We start from the raw sequence: 7,630 nt of genomic DNA, 5'->3' as shown, positions 1-7,630 counted from the left end.
TGATTTTGAGCATATGACTTTGTGACTACGATGGCTGGGCCACCAGTATTGATTCAAGGACATGGAATAGCCCAAGTTCTCCCTTGCCCAAATGGCACCTTGATTACTGTCACAGAAACTCTCTACGCTCCTTGGGCAAATCGCATCTATGAATAGCCAATGGATTCCATGCGAAAACACATGTTGAGAACGGAAATGTGTTCCTTTGCAATACCTCTAACGATTGCGAACAAAGGCGCATCTTGGAGAAGTTTATGTGTCTCTCTAGTGGACTCTATGTCACTATTCGAGCTATTAATCCAATAAAAGTTATAAGAGAAGATCTCTTGGATTTAGACACATATTGGCTTTGTCACGACAGGATATGTCATCCTAGTCCTGATATGATGATCCGTCTACTAAAGACTTCACATGGACATCCTTTCTTTCGAGCGAAACGAGGCATGAATCAAAAGTTGATTCCCGGACTAAGTGTGATAGCCGCCGCTGTCTCCGGAGCCACCGCCGTCCACCACCAGCCTAGGGCTACCATAGTCCTTATCCATGACGCCATGGATAGCTTACATCATGGTGATGACGGCCCAGGTGATGTTGCAATCACCAACTTTGCTTCAAATAGCGTTTTAGACGCTTGGCCCCAACCAAAATCCTCATTGGTTGATTCTAGGGTCTCTCACTCGTTTTACAAATCCTGTTCCTTAGGGAAGTTAGGATTGAGACCTTCCTATGCAAAGGATATGAAAATACTCATTCTATTCTTACATAGAATCCTTGAGGACTCTGTGGACTAGTTCAACCAACTTGCGGACGTTTTAATATCTCATGATGTTGGTTGACACGCAAACATGCTGGTCACGTGTTATGCCATTGTCCACTTGTAATGCTGCTTAAGCTACACTCCTAGCACATATCATATGACAACGGGCTCACTCCCCGAATCATCGATCTTATTTAGTCAATTGGATTTGACTATGCTAGAGAGTTTACATTGAAGACTTTCGATGGTTATTGCAATGGGACTGATGTTGGACATCATATTCCCATGTACACACCCAAATGGTCTCACGGAAACGACTACGATGGTAGTCAGGACATTGATAATGCGCACTAATCTCCTCATATCTGCTTGGAGTGATGCAATATCGCATGCAGCTATGCTAATTCGTCTATGACCCACTGCCATCAATCTACCTCTGCATTACAGCTAGTGACTGGGCACAAATTTTGTACTTACGCACATTTGAGTGAGCCATTTATGTGCCAATTGCGCAGCTACAGCGCACTATGACAGGTTCTTATAGACGAATGGGCAACTACGTTGGATTTGAGACTCCAACTATCATCCGCCACTTAATGCCCTTGCTAGGCTATCTCCTTACTGCTATTTGCGGATATCACTTTGAATAGACAGTCTTCCTGTCGTTAGGGGGAGATAAGAACACGAATGATCAGTAGGAATGACATGAATTGTCTTGGTCTGTACCCACTATGTCTTATCTCAATCTCTACTAAAGTGACGAGATCACACATATCTGATGCAAATATGTCTGCAAGGATGAATGTCCCTACGAGAGGACGTAGCGCCACCCTACACGGAGGTAGGCATGACGCCAACGCCAAAGCCAAAGAGAGTGGCACTCTGGCGTTACAGGTCATGGCCCCAGCTAGGATGTATGGGAGGCCTGTGAGTTCGAATGATACTTTGGCTCATTCCAATCCTTTGATCATCAAGACTCTAAATCAGCCTCATGAGAATCTTCTGGGTTATGGTTATCGTTGGGGACGCCTCAACGTTAGAACCTATTCCTGAGAATATAGAGCTCTTTGAAAATTACACTAGTGTACATGAGACGTGGGATAGAAACTCCATCATAATAGATGATGTAGTTGCGCATTTCGTTGCGCATGAGTTTGTTGAGTCTGATGATATCGAACCACACTCCGTTGATGAATGAATGCCAACGTATAGAAATTTGGCCTAAATGGAAAGATGCGATCCAGGTTAAGTTGGATTTTCTAACAAAGAGGAAGGTTTTTGAGCCAGTGGTGCCAACACTTCCTAACATAAAACCTATTGACTAATGAGTCTTCGTTAGAAAGCGTAATGAGAAAAAGAGATGGCAATCTCACCTTATGGCGCAAGGCTTCTCACAAATTGCCCTGGAATCGACTACGATAAGACATATTCTTTCGTAATGGATGTCATTGCACTCCACTACCTTGTCAGTTTGGTAGTTTCCAAATAACTGAACATGCAGCTTACAAATATGGTCAACTACGTATCTCTATGGAGATCTGGATACGGAATATACATGAAGGTTCATGGTGAACTTCATTTACCCAAGTCAAGTGGCTCTAGACCATGAAGTGCGTGTTACAAAGAGATTGAAGCGCTCACTAAAGTGACTACTTGATTGGGAAATGATATGCCCGCTCGTTTCCATAATAATTTCCGGATTCTATCGCGGTTCATGTTGGACATGAACTTCATTAGAAGCCCTTAAAGAGTTAAGGGAAACCGTTGAACACTTGAAATCTGAGTTTGAGATGAAGGATTTTGGGAGAACACGATTATGTCTCGGTTTGAAACTTGAGCATCATGTCGATAGATGTTTAGGCATTTTGACAGGGTTAAAGCCTTTAAGCACCCCCATGATCGTCTGTAGTCTTGATCCTGAAAATGATCCTTTTCATCCAAAGGATGATGACGAAGATGTGCTAGAGGCAGAAGTGCCTTACTTAAGTACAATAGGCGCATTATTGAACTTATCTCAATGCACAAGACATGACATCTCATATGTTGTGAACTTGTTAGCTAGATATAGCTTTGCGCCAACGCGACGCTATTGGATTGATGTAAAAGATATCTTTCGGTACTTGAGATGTACGATTGATATGGGCTTGTTCTATCTCTACAGAGAGACGATGGATTCGGACCCATCACACACTAGGAACGCTGCCAACACTGGCCTGCGTCCACTATCCCCATCCCAAAACAACATGTGTTTTGGAAGGTTTTGCTGATGTTGGGTATCTCTCTGACCCACACAAAAGTCTTCCCAAACTAGTTATGTGTTCACCATGGGTAAGACCGTGATATCTTGGAGGTCTACAGAATAGACCCTAGTCACTATACCTTCGAACAATGCAGAGATCATTCCTCTTCATGAAGTGGTTCGTGAATGTATATGGATTAAATCCATAATTACGCATTTTCAAAAAATTGTGGTTTGAAGTCTACCACAGATGAGCCTACGAGCATTTAGGATAATGCTGCTTGTTTTAAACAAATGAAGCAAGGCTACATCAAAAGCGACAACACCAAGGATAATCAGCAACAACAGACTCTCCTCAAGATCAAAGTGAACTAGGTTCGATCTGATGACAGTGTGGTAGACTTGCTCACTAAGTCATTGCCTAAATTCCACTTTCGAGAAACATATTGGTAGCATTGTTTATGGAAGTTATCCGAACTCCCATGACCGTTGTCATTAGGGGGAGATGTCTACATGTATGGTCTCGAAACGTGAAGGGTGTGTTGTGCTCTTTTTCCCATTCGACTGAGGTTATTTTTTTCCCACATGGTCTTTGTTACTCGGTAAGGTTTTTAATGAGGCAACGAGAGAAGTACCACGTTTGGGCGACACAAGGGGGAATGTTCAAGTAAATCCAGAATATGTGTCTGGCCCAAACTCGAGGTTACTTGCTCTAGTTGAAATAAGGTTTATATTAGAGATATTCTCAGAAAATCTTAGGAGATATCCAATCAATGTACGATTATGTTTCCATGTACAACTCTATCTCTGTGCTTGTAATCCTCTATATAAAGAGGCCTCTATTATAAATGAAAATACGACTCAATTCTCTCACAATTTCAGTTTTCCTTAAGCAAGATCTAAAATAATACAAAATATCTTGTATTATATAAAAAAGACGGATTAATTCATCAGAAATCCATATATGATCTGTTAAGTTAACTAATTAACATATTTGGATCCTTAACTTATTAATAGGTATAGATTGTTAACGTACTAAGTGATCAAATTTCGGAATTCGAACCTGTTTAGATACATATCAAAATCTATGTTATTAACAGATTTTGTATTCTATAGGTGGGTTTAGTATGATAACAATAGTGACCGACGACTCAGTGTTCATTCCCGAAATAAATGAATATCAAGACTCATGACAAAACTATTTTAAGGGAATGAAAATTTGAAGATATTGATGAAAGTTTTTTTTTAGTAAAAGAATGATCTTTATTAATGGGGGATTAGCCTGAGTTATAATCCTGGGCTAGTACATCTAGGATACATTCAGGAGGAGTATCCCTCCATACATGTCTATCATTCTCATCAAAAGCTAGACTAGCCAATCAGTGAGCCACGCCATTACAAGCTCTAGGAGCAAAACACACTTTCAGTTCTAGTTTGGCCTTCAGCATAGCATGAATATCAGCCATTATTGCTGCATATGCCACTAGATCAAATCTGGGATTTTTGAGGTCCAGAGTGGCCTCCAAACAGTCTGTTTCAATAACAATCGGTTGCCTTGGAAAGATGCACAACAGTTTTAGTCCTTCGTTGATTGCCAGCAACTCTACTTTTTTTGCACTCTCCACATGTTGAACTGGTAATGTAAATGCAGCTTTAAAATTTCCTTGCGTATCTCGCAAGATTCCACCAAGTCCTCCTTTGGTTTGATTTGGAGCAAAACTACTATCCACATTGAGCTTCCAGTTACCTTCAATATCCGGTTGCCACTTGTTTTTCCGGTTTGTTATTTTGGCCGGTTGGTTGGATTGTCTTGCTTTTCTGAACTCTTCAAGCCATGAAAATGCAGCAAACATTATCTCATTATGTGATTGAGAAATACGTTGCCAGAACATGCTGTTCCGATTTTTCCATGTTGCCCAAAGACTCATGAGCAGCTTGTCAAACACGTACATCTTGCTGCAGCCTTGTTGCCATGTCGAGCATCCAACTCTTGAAGTCCATATTTGGTGTAATATGCTGTCGGAAATTAAAAGGTGGTGCAGAGAGAATATTGTGAGCTGTAGGACACTTACAAAAGATGTGCGTTCTATCCTCAAACTTGGCAGGGCAGAGAAGGCAGCTAGTGTCACCAGTGAACCCTTTCTGAAGCAGAGACGCCTTGGTGGGCAACAAATTATTACAAGCACGCCAGGTATTGATCTAGACTTTACCTGGAGCTTTTGATTTCCAGATTTGCTGCATAAATGTTTGAAAGGATCTCCTTGTGATGTGGAGGCCAAAGTTGTGCTTAGAACTTGCTCTCGTGCAATCCAATAAGCGGTCTTGACAGAGTAAAATTCTTTTCTGGCTTCCAGAAAATTCTATCTACACATGTTCTTGCACTTAGAGGAATGCACATAATTTTGTCAGCAATATTTCTCGGAAAAAGTGAAAGTACAACTTCAGACTTCCAAGTTTTGGTGTCTTCATCTATCAACTCGGATACCATCTCTAGCTGCGAGTTCGGGGGCTTATGAATTTGATATTGAGGACATCCAGGTATCCATTTATCTGTCCAAATTTGTACCATGCCGCCATCTCCAATGCGCCAATGTTCACCTGCATTTAGGATTGAACGACTTTGTAGAATGCTTCTCCACGAGAAAGATGGAGCTTCACCTAGTTCAGCTTCCCGAAAGGAAGAATTGGGATAATATCTAGCTTTGCATAGCCTTGCAATAAGAGATGTGGGATTAGATATTAACCTCCACCCTTGCTTGGCTAACATTGCTAAATTGTATGCATATAAGTTTTTAATTCCCATTCCACCTTTATTTTTTGTGAGGCATAGCTTTTCCCAACTCCTCCAGTGAATTCTCTTATTTTCCTCTGTGTCACCCCAAAAAAAGGAGTCACACGTACAACTGATGGATATCATCACATAGTCCTTTAGGCAGCAAGTAACAATTCATGGCATATAATGGCATAGTTTGAGCAACAGCCTTTATTAGAACTTCCTTACCTGCACTACTGAGAATTTTGGATTTCCAACTGATGAGCTTCTTTGACAATTTCTCTTTGATGTACTCAAACTTTGCAGTCTTGGATCGTCCAACCCTAAGAGGAAGGCCAAGGTATCGATCATGCTCTTGAACACACTTCACATTTAGAATGGAGGCCAATTCAAGTTGAGTGCTAGCATGAAAATTTCTACTGAATACCACACTACTCTTCTGGAAATTAACTTTATGTCCTGATGCTTTCTCATAGACGACAAGTATTCTTCTAAAGTAAGCGCATTCCATTGCATTAGCCGAGCCAAAGAGAAAAGAGTCATATGCAAATAATAAATGGTGCAGATTGGGAGCATTTGGACACATTTTTAGGCCAGAGATCAAATTGGATTTAGCTACCCTAGAGATGAGTGTTGATAATCCTTCAACACATAATATGAAGAGATATGGGGACAGAGGGTCTCCCTGCCTTATTCCTCTAGTGGGAGAGATAACAGATGTAGGTTCCCCCTGAATGAAGATAGAGTAATGCACTGAACCAACACATGCACTTCATTATCATTTGTATCCAGTGGGGAAGAAAACCCAATTTTGTGAGAATGGCTTGCAAGAAATTCCATTCTAGTCTGTCATATGCCTTACTAATATCAAGTTTGAGAGAGAAAAAACCTGCTTCTTGAGTTCGGAGCTTGTGCATGAAATGGGCTGGTTTTGTGGCTACAAGAGTATTGTTAGAAATTAATCGTCCAGGTACATACGCACTTTGAAGAGGAGAGATGATATCAGGCAACCAACATTTCAATCTATTTGCAACTACTTTAGAATAAATTCTACAAATAACATTGCATAGAGCAATTGGTCGAAAGTACATAGCCACCTTAGGATCTTTTATTTTTGGAATCAGACATAAGTGTGTGTAATTCGATTCCTCCCACATGTCTCCATCAACAAGGAGATTTCTCACAGCAGTACACACATCAAGACTTACAGTTCTCCAATATTTTTGATAGAAGAAAGGTGTCATGCCATCTGGCCCCTGGACTTTTAGAAGGGTGCATTTGAAAGACTGCTTTTTTTTATCTCTTCATCTGTGTAGGGTTTTGTAAGTTCTTCATTCATATGATTGGTGACTCTGACCGGAGTAGCGTCCATAACTTGAAGGGCTCTAGGATCAGAGCCGTCGGTGGAGAATACCTGAGTAAAATAGTTCATGAGAAGGCGTTGAATATCAGCAGGTTTAGTGCGCCATACACCCTACTCATCCTCCAATCCCCAAATGGTATTGTGACTTTTCCGATTACTAGCCTTTATGTGAAAAAAAAGCAGAGTTCCTATCCCCATCTTTAAGCCAGATTGCCCTAGACCTCTAACGCCAATATTTTTCTTGAACTGCAAGTAGACTGCTTTACTTTATGTGGAGGGATCATTGTTCCTCATATTGTTCAGGAGAGTAGGGCTGCTTCATGAGGTCAAATAATTTTTCTTGAATAACCCTCAGTTCAATCTTTTGCTTATCAAATTCAGTTCGGTGCCACTAACTCAATTTCATGCCTGCTTGTTTGATTTTGTAACCAAGTTGCCTGAGTGCATTACCTGTAGTAGGTGTAGCCCATTCACGCTGGATAATAGTATTGCAATCCT

The sequence above is a fragment of the Rosa chinensis genome, chromosome 7 (assembly GCF_002994745.2).
Source record: "Rosa chinensis cultivar Old Blush chromosome 7, RchiOBHm-V2, whole genome shotgun sequence".
NCBI classification, from domain to species: Eukaryota; Viridiplantae; Streptophyta; class Magnoliopsida; order Rosales; family Rosaceae; genus Rosa; species Rosa chinensis.
The sequence above is the reverse complement of the archived record's forward strand: the minus strand, read 5'-3'. Positions refer to the sequence as shown.